We start from the raw sequence: 23,846 nt of genomic DNA on the forward strand, positions 1-23,846 counted from the left end.
GTGGGCTGAGTTAGGTAGGTAACAGTGTCTGATGCTATCAGCCTGTGTGCTGCAGGCAATTTGTAAGCATAGTATACCCGTGTGTGATATGCAGCCAGCGGTGCTTGCTTGACTTATGTTCCTAAATGTGTCGGGATGTTTTATGTGCTTTTGTTTTCATATTGATGGGTGCGCTGTGATATACTGGTGCGCCGCTTGCTGCGATGTAGATGTGTGTGTGTGTGTAGATGGCAGTATTTCTGGTATTGGTACAGAGGTGGGTTTATTAAGTGACGTGTTTCTGTGCGGTGAAAATTATGGATAAGTGGTCAGGGGGTTTTGTGTGGTATAGATATGTTCAGGAATTCAGCGTGCAGGGGCCAGCGTTCACTCTGCCACGCAGAAAGGCTGCTGCTGCGTGCTCCGGAGCGGCGGCACAGGCTGCGTGTGGCTGATGTGGCTGCGTGGTGGTTGTCTGAAAGGTCAGAGGCATGCCCAAACAGCTGTGCAGCCCCGTCGGTGTGGCACACGTGAAGGAGAGAAGCCAACACCTTGCTCTTGGGGGGGGGGGCTGAGTTGGTGGGGGATCCGTGCAAGGTGGCGTGGCAGGGGTGGGATGCTGGGGGGTGCGAGTGGCAGCACTTTGAGCGTGAGGAGAGCCCGCGGGGGGCACCTCGGGTGGGAGGCTGTGTGTCTGCCAGCCTGGCCCCTGGGGATGCAGGCTGCCCTGTCTCCATCCTCCAAACCCCTTTCCGTCGGTCTGTCTGCCTGCTCTGCCGCCCGTGTCCAGCTGCCTGCTCCCACACCGTCTCCTCCGCCCCGGCTCGCTCGCACCCCACGCTGCCTGTGGACTCAGCAGCTGTGCATCTCTCCGTCCCTCCCACACACGCACATTCGCACACACACACACACCCTGGATCTTCATCTGTGGTATATTCAGTTGCCATTGGAAACCTAAGAAAGAAGTGAATCTACCCTCCAAGTCTTAAGCTGGTGTTTTTTTCTTTCTTTCTTTTTTTTTTTTTTTTCCTCCCTTTTCTCCTCTCCTCTCCTCGCAGAAGGCGAAGTCTTTCGCGATGAATCCCCGGCAGCTTCGATCGAGCGGTGAGCTGGAGCACCTACCCGCAGGCCACTCCTCGATGTGACTGCACGGAGGCCTTCGCCAGCGCTCGGAGAGGCGAGCAGAGCTGTGGATTTACCTCCCGCGCACCCACGTCCCCCCAGCACGGGCACTGCCAGGTAAGCGAGCCCTGGCTCGGCTGCCTGCATCCATCTCCCCCCTGCTTGTTCCCCAGAGGTGCGAGGGAGGGGAGAGGCAGGGGATTCTGCCACACCACGGCTGAAGCCCCAGCGTCCCACGGCCGCCCCGCAGCGAGGAGCTGCTCTCCCCCCCTCCGGCCCCCTTTTCCCCCGCATGCATCTGCGGGGAGGGGAGGCTCGCGATGGAAACGCTGCGGGGTCGCTGCGTGGGGTCCTGAGCCTCTTCCCCTCCTTCCTCACCCTTCTCTTTGCGCACACACCTGTCTGCTCCTCTCCCCGTGACATTTTTCCTCCTGGTTTCTGGGGAGAACGGGCAGCCGGGCTGATGCTGCAGAGAGGCGGCGGAGGAGGAGGCTGCTCCAACCCAGAACGGCCGGGCTCTGCCAGCAGGGCCTGGGTCCCCTCGGGGGCTCATCCTGCCACAGGGCATCACGCTGCCGGCTGTGGGGCAGGCGGGGGGGGGCCCTCCCTCCTTGGCTCACGGGTATTTTGGGTATTTTGGGCATCCCCGTTCCCCGCGGAGGGCGCTGGCCTCCATTTCCCTGCCTGGTACCTCCTCTGGTACCCGGCCCAGCCTGGCACTGCTTTTGGATGCTCTCTGTCCCTGCTTATCTGCTGTCCCCTGGTGCTCCTGCCTGGCTGCAAGGGATGTTTTCCTGCCGGAGCCTGCGTGTTTCATAAGCCGGCAACGCCACCTGCCCTGCACAGGCAGCAAAGGGGCCCTGTGCCCAGCCTGACCCAGTTTGGGGTGCAAAGCTTGGGGGGGGGCTGCACCTGAGCAGGCCGCCCACTGCCAGGACAGCCCTTGGTGCCCCCTACCACCGGTGAAGGCAGGATGATCAGCTGTGCTATTTCCACGCAGTATTTCTGTGCTGTGGCATGAGGAAGGGAAGGGAGTGAGGAGCAGCTCTTTCTCCCCCTGCCTGGGCAGGCCCAGGAGGGGAGGTTTGGGGGTTTTGGAGGGGAGGTTTGGGGGTTCACACCTGGCAGGCTGCGGTGTCAGGCTCTGCGCAGATGTTCCTCATTTTTCTGAGTCAGATTTTGGGGCTGCACCGTTTTTCCTTGGGGAAGGGGCCACTAGCCCCCCACAGATGCCCGTTGACGGTGCCCCCTCTCTGGCCACCCCGTCACCTCCCTCTCCACTCCCATCCGGTGGCGCTGGCTGTTCCTCTTCCTCTTTTCGGGTACCTCCGTGCTGCCTGTCCCTTCTTCAGCATCACCCCTTCTTCCCTCCCTCTCCACTCCTCTTCCTCCCTCGTGACCGCGCGGTTGCGCTCGGCGTCGTTACTGGGGGGTTTGCAGAAAGCAGGCTCCTCCCGGATGGAGCCTTTTTGGCGTTGGTTAAATCCCTCAGCCCTCTCAGGGCATGGCTTTGGCATGGACTCGGGGCGGACGAGACAATAAATCCAGCTCTAGGGAGCTCGGTATCAGGTCAAAAGTGCTGCGGCTACGTGGTGGAAAATGCTGATCCAATATGAACTCACTCCGCCGGTTCAGATTTGTTTAGAAAACAAAGTTGGCTTAACCGTGTGCTGGCAAGGTTTGCGTTGCGTTGGGCGTTATACGTCTGCACCGCTCTGGCTTGATGCTGGCTCCGGTGTTTTTTGTCCTTCCACACCTGGCACGCGCTCCAGACAGTGTGTGCGCACTGGAGGATTTGACAGATGCAATGGCACATGGCAGCCAGCCCGCTCCAGTCCCTCCTGTCGGGAGAGGTGGCTGGAAAAGGGGCTGAACTGCAGCGTTAGCAGCGAGCAAGCCCCGTCCCACCCCGAGAACCTGATTCCTCAACACCCCACCACGGCCCACGCCTGGGGCTGGAGTGGCAGCATCGTTCCTCAGGAGCATGGTGGCAGAAAAATGGGTCACACCATGGGCAGGACAGCCCCACAGGGGACAGGTGCTTGCTTGGGACAGTGCGGGCGCAAACCTTTACTGCTGCGTTGCGGGGGCTTTTTGCAGACCTGCCACTTGGGGGCTTAGTTGCTGAGGGTTAGTTTTGTTTGCAGGTGATGAGTGGTTCACCTGGTGCTTGTGCGTGGATGTGTTCAATCTAGTGACAAGGAGTATTTACCGACCAGGTTTTGCAGCATGCTTTCCTCTAAAGCCCAGCAGGATGAGCTACTGGGGGGCTCCTGAAATCCTGATCCCAGCGAGATTGCCGTGATGTGCCTCAGTTTCCCCTACCATTAAGTGGGGAAACCATTTCAGGCTGCAGGGAAGGATGCTGTGGGGAAAGGGAGATGCAGCCCTTCATGGGGGGCTGGATGCTGGAGGAGAATCTGTAATGCCCGGGGTGCCGTGTGCCAGGGCCGAGGCGGTGATGCACTCAAGCCTCCGTTTGTCTTGGAGGAGAAAGGGAGCTTGTGGCTCGTCACTGTGGAAACAGAGTGGGGATTCAGCGGCGGAGGGCAGGCTCCTCGGCCGGGCCCCCCCGAGCAGCCACGCCGTGCGTCGGCCTGGGTGCCACGGGAGCCAAGGGGACCCTGGTACCGGCTGTGACAGGCGGGTGGCCGTGCCCAGCCCCACGCCTCGCCCCACACACCCCACGGACACTGCTGGGCCTATCCGAGGACGGCCGATGGTGCACACGTGTGACAGAGGAGCTGGGGACTTGTGCTGGGCGGTGGAAGGTGGCCTATCCGGGATACATGTCTTCAGACCGCTTCTGAGAAATATTTATGGCCAAATTACCTCACACAGGCAGTGTCCGCAAGAAGTGAATTCACCAGCTGCAGGAGGCTGAGCTTTCTCCTTAGTTGCCCCATCAGCATCTCCCTTAAGAACGGAATAGCTGCAAGTAAAGAAGAGGAGGTTTAGGGAAGCTTCTTCTCCTCCTTTGCAGAATATTCCTGAGTACACGTGCGTCAGGTAGGGCATGTATACCAGCTCTAACACAGAGTGTGGGCAGGTTTCCTACAGATAATCCGAAAGTGATTTCTGGTGTGAGCCTGGCAGTCTGCAGAAGGCTTCCAGAAACTGCACCGCCCATCTTGGTTTGCAGACAGGCTTGCAGGTGAAATGCGTGAACATGTGCCCCCAGCTGGGCACACGTTCATCGTGGTGGATCTGGGACACAGACGTGTAGGTGCTGGTTGCCTGTTTTGAGCTTCTTCCCTGTCCCTGTGCTGTAGGATCCATGGGTCGTGTGGCCTGAAGTCAGCGGTGTCAGGGCCATCGGGCTGTGCCCTGATCTGAACTGCCATGCCTTTTAAAGCCAGCCAGCATGGGGAGAGCTATCGAGAACCAGCCCGGCACAAAGAGAGAAACACTCATGTAATGGGGCTACTTATTTGAGTTCCCCAGCATTTCCCATTGCGTTTCATGTCTTGGGGCTTATTCACAGTTGAAAGGCAATCAATGGAGCTAACAGCCCGGCATTGTTCTGCTCACCTTCTGATTTACTTCCTTTCATCCTTGCTGGGTTTCATCTCCTCCCAGGTTCATGCATCCCCCAGCACTGAGGTCGCTTTCTTTTTATCACACCTTGGGCTCTGTATAATCAAGCTAGCTCTGCTCTTGCCCTGAATCTTCTGGGGTCAAGGTGGAAATCACTATTCAGCAAGAGACCCAAACAAATGAGCAAAACTAGCCTGGTCGGTCGGAACAGGGTGGAAGTTATCCAAGAAATCTCACACTGATCAATTCCAGTCACCTCCTGTGTTTAAAGTGACTCAGTATCTCCAATTTTAGGATGTTGCTGGGGAGCTGAATTCTCTTATGATTTCTCTTATATCAGTCGTTCCTACCAACAGTGTTTGTGAGATTCTTTTCCCATATCTGCTTAGATAAGGAACTGTTGGAAACCATGCTGGCAGAATAAAGGGTGCTGGGACAAAGCCAATCATAAAAAAAAATAACAACAAAAAGCCCTCCCACAAAACCTCCCCCGCTTCCCTGAACAATAAGTTATCAAGTCCAGATGGTTAAATCTGAGAGTTTGGAAGGAGCTTAAGTGATTGAGCTGCTAACAAAAATATGCAATCTCTTGTGGGAAAAAAAAAAAAAAAAAGCTACTGATTCGGGGAATTGCAGAAGACCAAATGTTGTACCTATATTTAAAAAAAAGACTCCAGTGATGATCTGGGGAATTATAGATCAGTAAGCTTTGCATCTGTATCTGGTAAACTGGTGGGGACGATAATTAAAAAACAACACAGAAGACATCTGGAAGACTGTGGTCTGATAGGGCCTAACCAGTGCGGGTTTCAGCAGAGGCAAACTGCGTCTTGCTAATCTCCTACAACTCTTTGAATGTGTCGATAAAGTGATGGATAAAGGAGGACCGATTGATATAATGTGTTTAGACTTCCAAAAGGCTTTTGAAAGATCCTACACAAGAGCTACTGAAGAAGCTAAGCAGTCAGTGAGAGACAAAATATTGACATAGATCAAAAAACTGAGTAGGAGACTGAAAGAATGAGGGGATTAAACAGCCAAGTTTCACCGTGGCAAGAGGTTAATGTGGCCTCCAGGTTCCCTTCCAAATCCCATGTGATTTAGTGCATTGTTTAATGACTTGGAAAGGTGGGAGGAGAGAGACGCTGTGTGAAAATCTGCACATGAGACCAAGTTATTAAGTTAGCTGTGGCCAGGAAGGGTTGTGGGGAACAGCAGGGAAAGAGCTACGTTAAATGGATGTGCTGCTCTCTGGCGAACAAAATGCAGTGATGATACGATCAAAGTCATGGGTGGTGCAGGGCAGACTCTCAACCCCTTCAGACACCCCGAAAGGTCCTGAATGAAGTGTGTGCATACGTGGGCATATGTCAGGGAGCTCACTGCAGAGCTCTGCCCCACGTTCTCCTGCCCTTGAGCAGGTGAAGTAGCAGTTGGCTGCAGAGGTGGTGGGTAGAGAGTGCTTGGTGAGATGGAAAGCCTGTAGACACCCCTGAGTGAAGAGATGGGGAGAAGGGGGTTAGACAGCAGGCTGGGAGTGGCTGTTGTACGAATAAAAGAGAGATCTGTGAGTACTCTCATCACACCTGAGCGAGGCAATGCACAGTGAAATCACATTGCATGGCATTGAGGTTCACGGAGTTGGTCTATGGAGCTCTGTGTCATGAAATATTGCCAGGACCATGAATTTAACAAGGCCCATAGTTGGCTTGTATATTTTTGTAGAGAGCAGGGATACACAAATGAATTTTAATGAAGGACAAGCCCAGCCTGAACCTTCACGTTCAATCTTCAGAGCCTACATTAACCTGTAATTCCTAGCAGCCGATGGGAAAATGAAAATAGGAGCACATTGTCCTTCAATTGTCTGCCTTGATTTTTTCCACCTTTTTCCACCTAAAAAAAACCTGGTGATGACTTCCATCAGACTCAGTGTGGGTATCTCTGATCTGGAATGGTTGTTCCCCGGTGTACACCTTACCTTAAGAATACTCACTGGGATGTGAGTAGGGAGCTTCTTCTTATGTCCTGACTCTTCCTACCATCACTTGTGTTTGGGAGCATCCCCAGGCTCAGAGAAGAATGGGGTCACATTCTCTCTTCACCTAAACTGGCGTAATCCTGCCAAAGTCAATAGTAAAACAGAGTTTTCAGCCTCGGAGTTTAAACTCAGTTGAAAACCAGACAACACACACACAAATGCAACAACCGCATCAATACTTGAAATCGCTTGAGGTCACAGACCTAAGCTGGAAAGTTTCCAGACATTCCTGGCAGGTTGCCTGTGCTTCCACATCCCGCCTGAGCTGTGGCTGCGGGAAGCACAGCACCAGCATAACCAGGTATTGCAGACTTTCCGTTTGCCAGGCCCAGCAGTCAAATTCTGCTGAGGGTGAGGGGAGGAGGAGGAGAGAAATCTCTGAGCGTATAGGAACTCTGAAGCCTTACCTGATTATTTCCTCTCCCCTTCCGTGCAAAGAGGTGAGTCTGTAAGCACCTTCTCCCTGTCCTACAGAGCTGCCTGCCCAGGAGCACGGTCCCAGTTGTAGAGGTTTGTTACTGAACACTCGATACAGGATGTTGAAGTCACTCACGGCTTGGCTAGCTGAGCCTATTCACACACAGAGTTTGGTTTCTAGCTCTTTGTGTGCAGCACACACGAATCTCAGGCTCCTCATTAGTATTTCTCCTTCCTGGGCAGCCCACGAGGTGTGAGTGGAGTGACTCCTTGTGCTGGGAAATGTTTTTAAGCCAGGAAAACAAACACTGAGGATCAGCTCCGTGTGCCGCTCTTGGCTGGATCTCTGCGATCTCTTGTATTCTTAGAGCTGTGATTTTTTTTTTGGGGTAGGTAGCTGAAAGCTACACCCACTGCATCTGATACAGATAGAGTGGGGGCAGCCAGGCTCACATCCCGGTGCCGAGGAAGCTGGGGTCACTGTCACACCTTTCCATGGGGACAAAACCTCCTGCACTGCCAGGGGGAACTCTGGCGGCGTTTCGAAGCCGACATCATCCCAGCCCCTGCGAACCTCTGGGGCTGGAGCGACATCTCCAGCACCTCTCCTGCAATCCAGGAGCTCGGGGCTGCGGGGGCTGCGAGACAACTGACGTCACCTCTGCTGCGTGCCAGCAACCCCACGGCTCGAGAGACGGCTTGATCACCGCTACTCCATTACGGCACCTAAAAAGACCTCTGGGATCGGGAGATGATTGCATCTCTCTGCTCCGTTACAGCAGCCGATGAACCTCCGGGGCCAAGGGATAAATGCACCCTCTCTGGAGCGTTACAGCACTCAGAAACCTCGCTCGCTGACTCACAGCTGCCTGCCCACCCCCCCCCCCCTCCACCACCTTAACTTGTCTTTGGCACCCAGCCGCCGTCGCCGCTGAGGTGTAGCTGGATAATCCCGGCACTTTTGCAGTCCCTGCCTGCCTGCAGCGCCGGGATGAGACCCCGATACCTCCTCGCTTGTTGTGGCACAGGCGAACGTCGGTGCGGTGACGCATGTGCTACCCTTTTGTTCTGCCAGAGCAGCAAGGGACCACTGCAGTAAACAACTCCGCTCTTCATACAGCATCTGTGAACCTCTGGTACTGCTCTGCAATGGCAGATGATCTCCTCTTGTATTTTACAGGGTGGGGACTCTTCTCACACTGTTACGGATGCTTCAGGAGCCAGTTCAGCACCTGGGAATGGCCATGTCATATCAGCAACTGGAGCTTACTGACAGGAAGGGGAATACACTGAGCGTCTGGTCAGTGATACCGGCATTTAGGAAGAACAAATTAATTTCTCACACGCCCTAGAGAGGTGGAGTTCTGTCATGTTACAAACCTGACTCGTAGATTCTGGGGAAAATCCTAAAAGCTTTTGGTAATAGAGGTTTTAGTGAGTTTAATGCCGATGGAATTAAAAGTCTCTAGGCGCTCGTCGTGAATGGATTTACATCAGGGAGATTAGAAAAAGGAAAACATTATTGGTGTCCAGGAAACTCAGGAGAGCAGCTGTCAGCTGGTTCAGATGGAAGGCTCCCCAGCGGACAGCCCCGCTGGCCATCGCGCAGCACACACGCACACAACCGGAGGGTCGGCTCACATCCTCGCAGGCTGGGGACGTGTCCGATGAGTCACTTCTCACATGAGCTCTCACAGCAGGATGGGATGGGATGGTTGCACCAGCCAGCTTGTATGGACTCATCGAACGTGAGCAAGTGTAGTGATGGACTCCCCATTTTGGCCAGCATGCTCTTATTGCAGACCTATATGCCTCAGCCAAGGGCTGCTGCCTTTCCGAGGTGTTCGTCACCTTGAAGGTGTTCATCGCCTTTCATTCCTGCAGAGGACTGTGGAGGAGGACTGTGTGGCCTCCTCCCTGCACATGGGGACACGCCACATGGGAAGGACTGGGGTCTTTTTCTGCCCCCTTTCTCCTACCAGCAATATAGCTGGTGTTAAAGCTATAAACCCTACCTAAAAAGTGCAGTTAAAGGGGAGCCTGAGCAAGAACCTTACAGAAGATTTTTTTGAGGCTTAGTAAATTCAGAGGGACTGCATCCAGCTCAGGAAATCCTCAGGTTTCAACTTATCAGAGTCTGGAAGAGTGTCATGGGGAGGCATCATTGTACATTGCCAGGTTCTGCTCCTTTTTCCAAGACGTCAGTGTACGTCACTGGCATGGAGCATCCTGGGGCCAGACGGCCCTCATCTGTGCTCTTAGATAAGAAAGGTGTGATCCTTGAGGGCCTGGCCTTTCTTGGACTTCTCTGCTGGGGCTGTGGTGCTGATGCTGTGCTCTTTGCTGGGAGATGACAGAGGCAATAGAAGAAAAGACACAAAGAGACCAACAGGGAGAGTGAGAAGGGTTTTGGCCTTAAGTACATCAGCTGGTTATGCTCCTCTCGGGGCAGCTCTGAGAGCTGATTTGTGTGCTGTCCCTCTTCTTATTTCTCTCCAAAGTCCTCACCACTTGTTGGCGCGTTTTGCTGAGAGCAGAGATGAGGGTTAATTCACCCTGGTTTTCTCCTTAAGTGGGACATCATCAAGCTGAGGAGTCAATTCAAATCCCGCTTCAAGGATCTTTATCCCCTTGCAGCCTAGGAGAGCTGAGAGATGAGGATCTGGTAAAACAGAGAGCTCCCTGCCCTGGTGGGGATGGGCAGGAGAGAGAGCAGGGGCCTCACCAGGGCAGGGAGCTGAGCCGGGACAGGCAGGGAGGGAAAGGAAGGATTTGGGCCCTTGGCAGTGATATGCCCCCCGACAGCTACATCCCAGGCAGTAGCATGCCTTGTCTGTGGTGGACTTGATCAGCCAAGTGCTCACAAGCACCACCTCTGTCACACCGAGGGCAGAGTTACCCTGGCTTTTGGGTGAAGATAATGTCGTCTCCACAGCACGGAGCTGGGGTTCATCCCATCCCTCTTCTTCCTACACACCGCGGGTGGCTGCCTGCTGGCTTCAGGGGGGTGGGAGGGAAGGAAGAGCTCATGGAGTGGGTGACAGTGGCCTCAAAGCCAGGCGTCAGGTATTGTGTACCAGGGAAAGAGCAGGCTGGATGTCTCTGGTGTCCCTCCCAGTGCGTGGGTAGATGCCCTCAGGAGGTCCTCAGAGGGGGAGGAAGAGGCGGGAGAGTGGAAGGAGGGTGAGCAGTCTCAGTGCCTCCCCAGGGGGCCCTGTTGCGTGGCAGCAGGAGCCAGAGAGGGAGGGCAGGGAGGTGGGATGCTCTGCTGCAGGCTGGCACCCCACAAAGCAGCGGGGAGCCAGTGGGCATTGTGGCAGACAGCCCTTTTCCCTGGGTGCGGAGGCTCCCCTTCATCAGCTGGGAACAGAAAAAAAAAAGTCTCTTTCAAATAAAGCACAGGATTTAGAAACAAAAATGTTAATATGGTGACTGGGGACATAGCAGTGGGCACCGAGTGATCAGCACTGACATCTGGGCAGGAACTGGAGCTATCCCTGGAGGTCCAGGCCTACTCTGCAGTGGGGACATGAGGAAATCTGTTGGGGTGAGGGCTTGTCCCAGGAAGGTGTCCGACCTGGCACTGCTGAGGATATGTTTGTCCTGCAAACACATCTGAGCTGCTGGGCACGCAGGCGCCTGCCTTCGGATGGGTACACAGCAAGCTTGGGGCACACTTCTGCGCGGTCTGCATCGGCAGCGACAGCAGCTGTGCATCTCAGCAAGGGGAGCCTCTCCGGAAAGGGGTTTGCAACCTTTTCATCCTTCCTGCACCCAGATGAAAGAGTTTCCATGCTACCAATGACCTTCTTGAGGCACCTTGCTTTCCGTCTGTCTGTCCACGCAGAGAATATCAGCGCAGGTGCCCCCACTCCTGCAAGACAGCCGCGCTGGCCGCTGTAATAAGCTCATTCAGGCGGGACGCGTTCCCCCCTGTAAACAGCAGGCGACGTGCATTCCCAGGCAGAACACCGCTTCTGGAGGACATCTAGCACAGCTAACTCGTCGTGACAACCAGCAGCAACTCCGGGCTGCTTTCGCAGAGCTGTTTGTGGAATCACCCCAGCCCTTTAGCACAAGATGCGCACACACGGACAGGAAGCCCTTCCACCACAGAAGAGAAAGGTTTCTACTTTTCGGAGACTAATGTGTCCCTGGCAAGTGCTGGTCCAATAATCATAATCGTAACAATCATGAGCTGTGTTAAGGGGTGTGAGAGGGGAGAAAGGAGTTCTTCAGCTCAGTGAGACCGCTGAGAGCACACGGGCTTGGCAGCTGTAAGGACATCACGAAGCTGTCAGCTGCAGAAGTGAGCGATGGGGTGCGCTCACCTCTTTTGTGGAGGTGGGAAAAGTTATTTGAGGGCAGCCCATAGGATTTTTAGGACCTGTCAGTTGCTTTCTGGCACTGAGGAAATCTGACATCTCCCTGTTAGGAGTGACTAACATAGATTCAGAGTTCCCTCGCTTGCATAATTAGCAGTGTTCATGCTCATCATTTTTCCAGGGACTGCCCAGTGCATGAAGCTTTTTGATTGACTGTAAGATTATGGCATTGCCTGCAAAATCCATGTCAATGGTTTGCCTGAAAATCCATGTGGATGGTTTGTATTATCTGCACCATGGTGGCACCTTACATTCTCACAACATGCGAGAGGATGAGAAGGGGCAGACTTTTCATGAGGAGCCGCCTTTGGGCACTGCTAATTTTGCTTCATTTTTGGGGCTGGTGAGCCCGGTTGTGTTGCAGGGTGACATGGATGAGGAAACCTGACACTGAGCTGGAGGACCCTTGAGGCCGTATCATGATGTAGCCAACAAAGTGAGCTGCTTGTTGTTGCTTTGATGTGATCATATGACAGCTTGATGCTTTATTCAAAGCACTGGGTACAACTTCCTTACTCTCCTTTCCCAAGCACTTTGAGGCCAACCGATGTATTAATAAATTAGAGGGATTAAAATAAACAGTGCTTTGAAAATCATTAGGCATCCCAAATGCCTGGAAACAAACAGCAGTTGAAATAAAAATACAAAATGCAAATGGGCTAAGAACTGGGCCATAAAATGGTGTAGCCTAGCCCTGGGACCGCTCTGGAAAGGTAAAATGTGTTCATTCTCTTGACTCTCCGGGTTGGACCAGATGAAATAGTACTGGGGTGCAGCAAATGGGGAAGAGTCCCTGCCCCAGTTCCTGCCGTGGTACAGAGCCAGCCCCACCAGTGCCTTTACTGGCTGCAGAACAAGGCTGTGGGGAGATGAGGCCACAAGCACCAGCCACAGGGCTGGAGCTGAGGCAGGATCTGAAGGCTGCAGACTGGAGACCATCTGGGTGAGCAGCTGTCCCAGGCAGCTCCTTCTGCTGCTCTTGGTCCTGACCCTCACCCTCCAGGCACTGTACACCCAATTCTCTCCTCCTCTCAGCTCACTGCCTTTCCCACTCTTATTCCTTCTCCTCCTTCCCTCTCTGGAGATCTGGGGACTGACACAGTCAATCTGCACAGCATCCATTTCATTTTCTCTGAGTGCTACCAAGACTTGTTCCCCAAGTCCTTGGTGGCCACGTCAGCAGAGATGCTGGCTGCTGCCAGGGCGATGAGAGAACCTGTTCCTCAATGACCCTTCCTCTTTCTGCATCCTGGCCTGGGTGATGCATTTATTCTTGTGACCTGCCTTTTGTTGGCTGGCTATACTAGCTCACAGAAACACCCTAACAGCACCAGCCCAATGAAGGATCACAGTCCGCAGGGACATCATGTTGGGTATGAGTAGTGGATGAGCGTGTGGCTGGCAACATGATTGCTGTGGTGTTTTGAATGGTGCTTACAAGAGGAGTTACTTGAAACAGAGATGTTTGGGAAGTGCATTAGAGTAACACATACATCTTTAATGCGTGCAAAAACCAGTGGGGTCCTGCTAAAGAAGTGAAAGCAATGAGGGCAATCAGTCTCGGCCACGTGGCTGCAGGATGATTTCAGACCAGAGAAGCATGAAAGAATCATGACTGGCCGATGCTGCCAGCCCAGCAGGGAAAGGGGATATCCAGTTTTCCAGGCAGTTGTTAGAGATCCTGTGTTCGTGAAGGAGATACTCACCACCTGCTGACTGAGCATCCTGTCGGTACTTGGAGAAGACCGTGTACTGCTGAGGAGGAGGGGGGCAGCCGCGAGAAGCCCGCCTGATTCAGGAATTGCCTGGACCATCTTGAGTTCCTCTTGCGTGACAGACTTATCAGGCATCACTGGCCAGGGAGAAAGCCGTCAGACAACAGGAGAAAGCTGGCCTAGGAAAAGGCAGAGCCTGGCTGATAATTGAATACCTCTCCCTGCCTGGCCGGCATGCTGTGAGTGGAAGGCATCATGAGGCCAAGTGCTTGCCACTGCCAAGGGACTTTTCTCCTCCATGCAGCCACTGGGATTTCTAATCCAGGCTGGGTAGGACAATGCTGTCATGTTAGTAATAGTATAACTCTCTTAGCAGTCTACCGGTGTGACAGAGCCACAAAGAGAACAGTGTAGGCTGAATATGCACTCATGCTTGCTAAGCCTGTAATCCCAGCTTTGATTCTCTCTCCCTCTCTTTCGATTTTTTTTTTTTTTTAATAATCAGTTCAAACTTAATAAGAGTGATTCACTAGTTGCCTGTTTATCTTTCCTCAGCATGGCATCCAATTTGGATATCACAGGGGAGGAGGATGGGGGGGAGGTGGGGAGAAGGGAGAAATGGGAGAGGAAAGGGGAGCCTGGAGGGTGTCCCTGTTTCCTCTCTCCAAAGAAAAAAAGGCTGCTATCTTTCTGCGAACCTGAAATCCCAGCTGTTATTTCAACCTGTCGTCAGAAGAGGTTGGTGATCAGCCCTGTTCTCCCATTCGATTTAGACCTTTTGTAGCTTTCTTACTAAAGGTTCAGCATCTGCAGGCATCTGATGAGAGTGTTTAGTGGTCTGTGGGATGGAAGGACACAGGACACATGAGTTCCCTGGACCTGTCTGGACTGTGCCATGTTTGCTGCATTCACATGAGACAAGGCAGTGATGGGGCTAAGCCTTTCCAAGACTGTGACTGTGTCTGTACCTCCTGGAGGCTGACCTCTTCTCAGCAGATCCTAGCAGACCCTGGGATGTTCCCCAGCCCAGGCAGCTGCAAGACCTGTTCTGGGGTTGATTCCAACACCATAATGTGTTTCTGTTTTTGACTCTGGCTTCTTGGAATCTTGAACACATCTCAGAAATCACTTGGACTGGGCAGGAACACTTATAGCTGGGCTGTACTAGGCAGGTAGACAGGTAAACGCTGGATATGCTTGTGAAGTCTCTTGCCCAAGAGCTGATGTTAAGAACCATCCTGCACTGCTCTCCTTGCCCTGGGCATTTGCTGGCCTAAGTAAACCTCTGCTTGTCTCACCCCAGGTGCTCCTCCAGAGCCTCCTCCCTCCTTGTCTCCAGGGTCTGGAACAGCTCTGCTGTTCTGCTCAGGGCTGCTGGCGGCCGTGCTTTTGGCCGGGTGACACTGAACACTGGAGACATGAAGCAAGTCATTTGGAACAAGCAGTTAAGTGTTGGTTGGTACATGGGAGAACAGAGAACAGGAGAGGGCAGAAAGGTCAGAAAAACTACAGGTCTGGACAATTGTGGAGGATCACTGGAGGATTTACTGAGTTCAGCTGGCCTTTTGCTTCACCTCGGTTAAATATCATGTAACCGTGGCTCACTGGGACAAGACTGGTCCTGACTCCCAAACAGCCATGCCCAGGTGAGCCCTGCATGGTGCCGAGAGCCCGGTGAGGAGGATTCAGCTCCCTCTGAGCCATGGGGCAGTGGCAGCATGTGGGCCACCCTCTAGGGGGATGAGTGGTGGTGGGAGCATGCGAAACGCAGCTCCTCTATCAGTCTGCTTCTGCTGCTGTCTGTGAGTCTCTTCTCACTGCTTACTCTTCCTCACGTGCTCATATCCCCTCTCTTTTCTCTCCCTCACTTTCTGTGCTTGATGCATGGCCCAGTGAATAGAATCCGTGCATAACCCTCCGTTCTCTTTTCCCTTCCTCACTGCTTTTCTCACTCATTCTTTCTTCCCGTCTCTCACTAACTCTCTGTTGCTCTCTCTGCCAATTTATTCTTCTCTTTCCTCCCACACTCTGTCCCCGTTTAATCAATCTTAGCACAGGCCTGTTTTCCACCAGAGCTGCTGTTTCATGCTTACCCTCGTGGAGGGAGGGTGGGCAGGTGTGTGCAGGGAGCAGGAGGGCTGAGATGAGGCTGGTGGTCATGGCTGAGTCACATCACCCAGCCCAGGGCTTGGTTCTCTCCATCCAACAGAGGAATGTAGCAGCTATAAGTGAGTCTGCAGCACACAGAGGTTGTAAGACCAAGGCCCGTGAAGCTCTTGGAAGTGGGTTAGAGCTCTTTGGGTGCTTGTTTCTCTTTGGTACCTGGCTATGCCCAGAGCCTTGTGCCCAGACTGACACACGGGAGGCACATCTTCTGCCCTTCCTATTCAAAACGTTTGCACCATCCAGTCTGTGATGAGAAATAACCCCATGGGGTATGGCTGCCATGACTCAGTCATGGTGTGGCTGCACATCCCTGCAGACTAAGGGCAGCTCCTGTTCCTGTAGGCGTTACCTTTGCCAACCGACGACACCGATCCATGGCCTCTTGCCTTCCAGCTCTTTCTCTTGTTCTGCCTTGCCCCATGTCCTCCTTCTCCTCTTTCCAGCATGGTGTCCGCCACTCCCTCTGGGTGCTTTGTGCTCCCCATGGCAGCACACGCGTGGCGCCGGGGCCTGCACGGCCTACTGACTGCCGAGGGCTGGCAGGAGCCGCCAGATGCTTGCACCTCCTCGGCTCTCATGGGTAGGAGTTGCCATGGGAGACAGGGAGAGAAGGAAAGTGCCTTCCCCAGCAGCACCCGGAGCCAGAAGTCTTCCATTGAGTGGAGAACACCCCCCTCTTGTGTTCCTTCCTCCCCTCAGCCCCCCTTTAGAGAGCACGCCGCAGAAAGCTGCCTTTGAAGCCCCTTAATTAGTGTCCCGCGTGTCCTGAACGGAGCCCTTCATTACCACCAGCGAGAGGCACAAATTGGCGTGTGTTTCAGGCTTGGGCTCGGTGCCAGAATTTTGTTCCAGTCCCCTCCCTCGAAACCTCTCCAGCTTCCCCCCCCCCCCCCTTGGCACACACGCATGCACACACACTCCCACCGAAAAACACACATACACAAGGGATCCTGCCAAAAAAAGACCCCCCCCCTTCTTCCTTCCAGCATCTCAGATTTGAGGGAGAAAACAGAAAAATACAACCAACTAAACAGAAAAATTAAAGGCAAAGGTCACTGCTCCCTGCCTCGTCCAGGCTTGCTCTTGGCTCTCCTGACCCTCCAGCATATGTGAGTGCAGGTTGGGGGTCATTATCAACCCCAGAGTGTCTCTTGCAGCCTGTGGATGTGCTCTGAGGGTGCTAATTAGTGAGAGGAAGGCTGATTAGGTTAGAAATTAAGTGCTTATTTTCTCTCTCTCTTTTTTTTTTTGATGTATGTGTGTAAAAAATCATGAAGCCAGCTGGAGCCTCAGGAACAATGGGAGAAAAGGCAAGCAGGAAGCAGGAGTCAACGGAGGGGGTCAATGTCCCACCTCACCTGTCCTGCACACACGGGCCCTGGGCACCCAGGCAATCTGTGAGCTCACAGATCTCGTTTTACCCTTTTTATTTTTTTTTTCCCCAATGTCTTTCAAGTGTCTCGGGCCCCATGTGCACTGCCTCCATCGAGGCATCCCACCTCAGATGGTCTTGCGCTGCCAGGCTGAGGAAATTCAGTCTGTTTCCACCATGGACTTTGCCTCTCTGTTCCAAAAGTTGCAGCACAGGTGTTTGATTTCTAGGAACACCAAGGCCTGTGTGCCTGGGCAGGCAAAACCTGTTCCTGCCCTAACATCGGGCCTTGTGAGATTTTTCTCCTCTGTGCCCTTGCTAGCCTCAGTCTGTCATGGTGAGTGGGCTGTGGGATAAGGAAGAACAGATCAGGATGTGACTGAAGAGCAACCTGTCCTTGCTATAAGACTATTCTGTGCTTCCAGTTCTCTAGGCAGCAGCTCAGAGCTGGTGAGGGGCAACAGAAAAGTCATCTCCTTCCTTCCACTTGATCTGAAGGATACCTCTGGGACCAGTGCTTTGGATACGCTGGACCTTGAGCTATGCTAGACCTTGAGCTTTTCTCCAAAGGCCACAGTTGCAGTTGGGAATACTCAGGTCCCAGCTGGCTGGAGGGTAGAGAGGGAAGGAAGCAATGCCTAACACAGCTTTACAGCTTCCTTTCTGGAGTGGGAATTGTGCTGCCAGACCCACAAGGTGGTGGCATCAGGTTGGAGGGTGGTATCTGCAGCCAGCCAATTTATATGACCCGAGGCCTTGCTATGATGCTGGCAGTGGATGTCATCCATCCCAGCTGGGGACATGGCTGTCGAGACAAGGCTAAGTTTCATTTTGCAGTGGGGAATATTTTCCCAGCAGGGGTTTGTGACCCTTTAGCATCATAGCTAACTAGGGTGTATGGATCAAAAGGCAGAGGAAAGCTTTGCTGACAAAAGCTGGTGGGCCACAGACCCTTTGTTGTGCGTCAGAGCCCTGTGTGTGGGGCACAGGGGCTTTGTATCTGCAAAACAAGAAGTCTGGCTTCTTGGGACAGTGGGAGAGCAGCCAGGGGACCCCTGTGTACACACGGTGGGAGGAGAGTGCGTGTGTATGTGCTCATATTCCTTGGGCTGAGTGCCATGAATGTGAGTGCAGGCATGTTTTGGTGCTGCACAAAGGGAGGGCATATTTGTCTGGGTACAATTCAGGCCCCATTCCCTTTTCATCGCGCCGGTGTTTTTATACCATGTGCCTCCTGCAAACAGCCGAACAAACAAACAAACAAACACATGGGAACCCAAACTCCCTATTACCACCACACTGCAGATGCAGCCTGGTTTGGCCTGTATTTCTCCCGTTGCCACAGCAACGGTAAGCCAGGGAGTAAATCAAAATATCCTCTCCAGTGCTCAACACCCCCATATGGCAAAATAATAGTGACAGTGCGGAAAGCCTGGTCTGCCTCCCTTGCTTCTCCTTCCCAACCCCAGTTCAGCAGAGGCTTTCCGGAGACCTGTCACATGCCTGTCAGAGCCCCGAGGAGATGACAGGCCTCCTCTACAGGGAGCGAGGGAACACCATCTTCGCCGTGACCAGCAATCACCCTTATTCCCTGCTCTGGTTGCTCTGTCTCCCACAGGGGGGTGTTTAGGTCTGATCAATGTTCAGCCTTTGTGGTCTCAGCTCAGCTGGCTTTTAACAAAATGAGGCCCGTCAGCTCCACTAGAGACCAAACAGCATCCAAACCAGGCTTAGCAACCTGCTTCTTGCTTCAGCAAGCTCTGCTTACAGCTGGGAGAGACAGAGCCTTCAGAGAGGAGCAAAGCAATCAGAGCGCATTTAGGACTAGGACTCCTGTCCAGCTGAGCTCAGAAATATGCTCGCTGGGACAGCTGCCAAAAGGGCTCCACCAGCGACACTTTGCGTTGGCCTTGGGCACTTCCAAAGTCGGCGATGTGCTTAGGAGAGGAGATCTGTCTGCCCAGAAAGAAGAGGCCTTGAGGGGAGAGGAAGGCTTGCTGCCCCTGGAATGGGTTTATCAGCCCTCTGGAAGCAGGGGCAAGCCAAACTTGCATTTTCTACAGCAGACAACCAAGGTCTGGGTGCTATTACAGCCCTGGAGGATGACCTGCATACCCTTCTCTGCCAGCAGGCAATTAGACTGGATCCATCACTTGTGCCCCACTCAGCTCTGGCCTCCAGCAGCTTCATTAGGAACCTCTGTGTTCCTTGGCTGATTTTCCCCCAAGAGTCCGATTTTAAGGCTCCCCGGTGACCGCTAATGTGTAAATACAGTGTGCTTCAACATGGCGATGTGATTGCCCAAGTGGATTGGAGCTGTTTACTCTTCAGCAGCTAAAGAGCATCCCCACCTCTCTGTGTTGTGACAGCCACTTCTTGCACAGGGAGATGGCTGGTGGCAGCCCAGCCTGGCTCCGGGCATGCTCACAGATCCATGTGGATGGGTGGACTCAGAGTCCTTCTCGTCTTTCTGTGGAAGGGAGGAGAAGAGGCAGGAGTGGCCCATGGAATATGCAAAGAGGGCCATTTGATGATTAAATGCTAGAGCACAGCAGCAGTGTAAAAATATACATATATCACAAGCTTTAATTAACACAAGCGAAGGGAAAAGGAGGAAAAAGAGCCACTTTTTAAAGGTTTCACAGAGACTATAAACTGGCAGCAGAGAAAAAAATGTAATACATGCAAATTAATGGCATAAATTTAGGGTTACTTAACTTCACAAATGTTAACAAGCTCATAAAAAAAAAGTTATTCTTTCCCAGTTTCCTGTCGCTGTTTGTTTAATTCTTTTTTTTTCCTTTTTTTTTTTTTTTTTTTCCCCCGTTGAGAAGATTATGTTTTCAGTATATTCCTCCTAAATTAATTCTGGCTCTCTCTCTTCCTTCTCCCTTCCCTCCCCGCCTCCCTCCCTCCTTCGTCTCTGTCTCTTTCTCAGTGTCTGCCTCTGTCTGTTTGCCTTCCTTTCCTGCCTATCTATCATACCCTTAATGTCCCCATCATCATAGTATCTAGCCTTGGATACAATACCCTCTCATTTCTCTTCCTTTCTTCTTCCCTAGCTCCCACCCCACCCTTCTTCTCCCCTGCTTGCCGTCTTCTCCCTTTTTCTCCTGTATTTTTTCCTTAGCAGTCAGTATAACTCCAGCCTGGTAATGCTACACGCAGCACCACCAATTTCCAAACATGCATTGTTCCCTGCCACCATCGGCAGACAAAAGAAGGCAAGGAGCAAATTGAGCGGACTCCAGCTGAACTGCTCGTTTATCAGCCACCTAAATGGCTGGTTGCTGCTGCAGGCTGGATAGCTAGGGACATAGGTGAGGGTGTGTGGGCAGCCCATGTCAGTACAGCGTGGTCCTGCCACCGTTCCCCTTGCACCGTCCCCTTTTTTTCCAGCCTCTGCCTCCGTGCGATGGTGGATAACAAAGGGCACAGCCGCTCCTTGCTGAGCCCAGGGAGTCACGAGCCCCCGAGGTCATGGTCTCTCCGCTTCCCGCGTGTTTCTCGCTTTGCTTATGGATAAAACCAAGTTTCAAAAAGTCGGGAGATAGTCTGTTTAGCTCTGCCAAAACTCATTTCTCTGGAAGGAGGACGTGTGCCTTTTGTTCTGCTTCTTTTAAAACCACCAAGGACACCCCCAGTTGCATTATCCGTGACGTAACTCATCCTGCCTGTGATGCTACAGCACTCTGTTCTTAGGCTGCTGTTCTCGTTGCTTGAAGGGAGAGTGGTTAAAAAAATCTCATTTTGACTTATGGACCAGACTGAGTCATAGGAAGACATCATTAAAAAAAAAAAAAAAAAAAGAGGGGGTGGATATCATCATTTTTGGCTACAAGCCATCCCTGGAGCTTTCAAAGTAGCCTGTGAACATTACTGCCAGCTCTGTTTCAGTATCACAGACAGCAGCCCTGGCCAATTGCTTTTCTCCTCAACACCCATTCGGCATTTCAGAATACTGGAGAGCAGACGGGGAAGTCAGCCTTTTATTCAACACAGCAGTCTTGGGAAAAGGGAGGTGAAATTACAAGCTGGCGTCCCTGGGCAGCAGTGAAAATGAGAAAATCCAAACAAGCAAAAGGGAAAAAAAAAAAGGAAAAGTCTCAATTTCTCAAAGTGAGAGAAAGGATGTTGGTGGGTGTGTAACAAAGAGGCTAGGAAGAGGAAGCACAGAAGGAGAATCTGTTATGTTTGGAAGATGTGGGAACCATCAACACAGATGTTGCAGAAGAAAGTGATTGAGAAGCTGAATGGGACTCGCCTAGGTTTACAGTTGGGTGCAGGCTTAAGCACATCACTGAAGAGAGACCTGGATGCAGGAAAAGGGAGCAAGAAATAACTGTGCGGGAGTCCCCGTGCAGCATCAGTCTCTGTCCCGAGTGACATCACAGGCTTTCCCACTGACAGAAATCACTGCTTTTCCTGGGTAGGAAATGAGTCAGGGTGACTACAGATTTTAGGGCTTGGCCTATGCAGATTAAGAAGAGTAGTAAGGAATAAATAAAACATGGCATATGCAAGGGTGACTAAGGGCTGGAAGAGAAGCAAAGAACAGCATGGGGGAAGGAATAAGGGCTATGGTAAGGAATGAGGAGGGGCTCCCGATGAATTGCTGACTAGGGCTATCTGATGAAGCCTCTGGAGAGAGATTTAGGGGGATATGACTTCACACCGTGGTCACAGAGCATGCCCTACCAGGGTTAGTGGGGAGGACACTCTTGTGCCCCTGGTAGCTGAGTTATGTTACTTTTTTTTTTTTTCCTGTCCTTTCAGCTTGGAAACAGTCTGGAACAAAGTTCATTTCTCACTCAATGTGTTGACAGCACCTAGCAAACCAGAGGTCCAGTACCAGTTGCAGCCTCTGTGCACCCTGCTATTAACAGCATCAGAAGAGGCAGAGCAGGGAATAAGGGGAAAAAAAAATGATTGAAAACTGAACTGAGTGAGAACAAAGAAAAAGGTGGGGTCTTTTTAAAATCAGATCATTCCCTATTTTTGATTGCTTCATAGCTTGATTTAGCTTTGGCCTACATAACTAAAATGGAGGATGACAAGGTAGCAGCAAAGACAGGCATTATGGGGGGTTTGCACGGATCATCTGTTTGCTGCACGGCTGCTGTAGGAAATGCAATGCCACGAGTCGACATATATAATTGTAGAGAGGGGGAATGAATAAACGTGTTTCAAAGAACAAGGAGAATTCTAAATGTCAGCAAGGGGGTATATGACTCACTCATTGGGAAAATACTATTATTGGATACGTAAGTAGGACTGTACAAAGCACTAAGGGGAGGGATGCTACTAGAAAAGAAAAAAAAAGTATTAATAAGTATAGGTAGCATTTGGATAAGTGACAGTGAATGAATGAGGAGATGTGCCATGAGCCAACACAGGGCTTGGAGCGAAAGCAAAGGGAGAAGGCAGGGTGAGGGTGGTGAAGGATGAAAAGAGAGCGATCATGGAAGGCAAGGAGTAGCATTGCTGGAGTCTGCTGAGATACAATGGGATGGATGAGGGTTTGTTAAAAGACTCAACTTGGCTTTTGGCAGAATAATGGTGACAAAACGTTTCTGTTCTACTGAGTCGGGATTAAGGAAATAAATGAGGCGGAACTTGATGGGGAGAGAGGAAATGACTGTGCTGAGGAGGCAGGAGGAGGCCCGGGACTCAGCTGGAGCTGGCCTCTGCAGAGGTGGGTGAGGTCAGAAGGCTGGGTTGGATGAAAGGTGTGGAGGAATACCTCCCTGTGCACACAGCCAGCTTTTCAAGAGGCAGAGGCAGCCTTTAATTATAACAGCCGGTGTTGTATAGATTACGGACATTGTTGAAATGAGCAGCGCAGGATTGAGGCATTTTGTGTGAGTTCAAGCCAGGCATTGAGAATAATTGACTAGTGCCCCCGGTACATTCGCCGGCAAAGTTGTGGGTTTCTGGAGCCCAGACCACGTTTAACTCAAAACCATTTGGTCGCCAAATACAGGGCACCATACCAATGGACCAGTCCCGTAGGGCAACCCAGCAGCCTGAGGTGCTTTGCCAAGAAGCTTGCAGCAGGGGCTGGGGGAACTCCAGTCCTGGAGGAGGAGGTCTTGAGAAGTTTGGGTCCAGCTGGGAGCAGCACCAGTCCATATTTTGGTTGCAAACCCCCCCCAGTTTCCAGTGATCTGCTTTTTTGGCTGGCTTGGGTTGATTAAGTCTGTAGAGAGACAGATGTAGGTGGATAATGGGGAGAGGGGGTGGTGAGTGGCAGAACTATTGCCTTAGCGAGAGGGAAGGATGCCGTGTAAGTACTGCCAGTCCCCATTCAGTGAGCAAGTGGTGAGTCAGGGGCAGGTACTGAGTCAGCAAGAAGGCGGCGGGGCGGGCGGGTAGGTAGAGCACCCCAGCCGACTCGGCACACGCTGCTTGGCCATGCCAAGTTCATCTCCCCACAATCCAGGCAGCTGCATCCCTCTTTGTCCCCTTCCCATGCAATTCCTGCAGCTGCCTCTCCAAGCCACCGTGGCTGTGGAGATGGCCTTCGGCGGGACAAAAGCACATTTTCTCCTGGTGTGTTCGCCATCCTGCTTGCAAATGGTGCCTCTCTGCGAGGGGTGGTGGTGAAAGAGGAAGAAAGAAAACAGCTGATGGAGGTAGAGAGAGCCCTTCAGCCTGCCTCAACCCAAAGAAACCGCTCATGCAGGCAGGGAAATGGTGAAAGGTGGGAGGAGGGAGAGAGGAAAGAACGAAAGGAAAAAAGAAATGAGGTGGAAACGAGAGTGAGAGAGAGAAAATATTTGAGAGATGAAAAGAAATTACCATACGGCAGGATCCTGTTATTCAACCTAATTTTCAAAGGACCGCAGCTGTCGCACTGAGATAATCTGTTAATTATAACAGTCATTGTGTTTTGGCAATGGAAGAAAAAAACAGGCTCTAAACAAGGCAAGGTAGTGGTGAAAAGAGAGGGGAGGCACGGCTGTGTCAAAATGCGTGTCACTTGTTAGCTTGAAGTATAGGTGGGCGAGCTGGCCAGGAGAAGGGTCCCTCCCCGTGGGGCTGAGCTGTGCCATTGCCTGGGGGTGGAGGAAGGAGGGGAGGTGGAAGCAGCCGAGTGGAAACGTAACGTC

General features: G+C 52.3%; 1 long non-coding RNA gene across 1 annotated transcript in view; it reads left to right on the forward strand.

The window, feature by feature from the left end:
- The window catches only part of LOC308188132, a 42,896-nt gene that overhangs the window by 12,220 nt on the left and 6,830 nt on the right, over positions 1-23,846 (forward strand). Inside the window, exon 2 of the long non-coding RNA XR_013945176.1 lies at positions 1,038-1,218. This is a non-coding gene — a long non-coding RNA (uncharacterized lncRNA). The remainder of the gene's footprint in view (positions 1-1,037; positions 1,219-23,846) is intronic.

Source organism: Anser brachyrhynchus, assembly GCF_964034855.1.
Source record: "Anser brachyrhynchus genome assembly, chromosome: 1".
NCBI lineage: Eukaryota > Metazoa > Chordata > Aves > Anseriformes > Anatidae > Anser > Anser brachyrhynchus.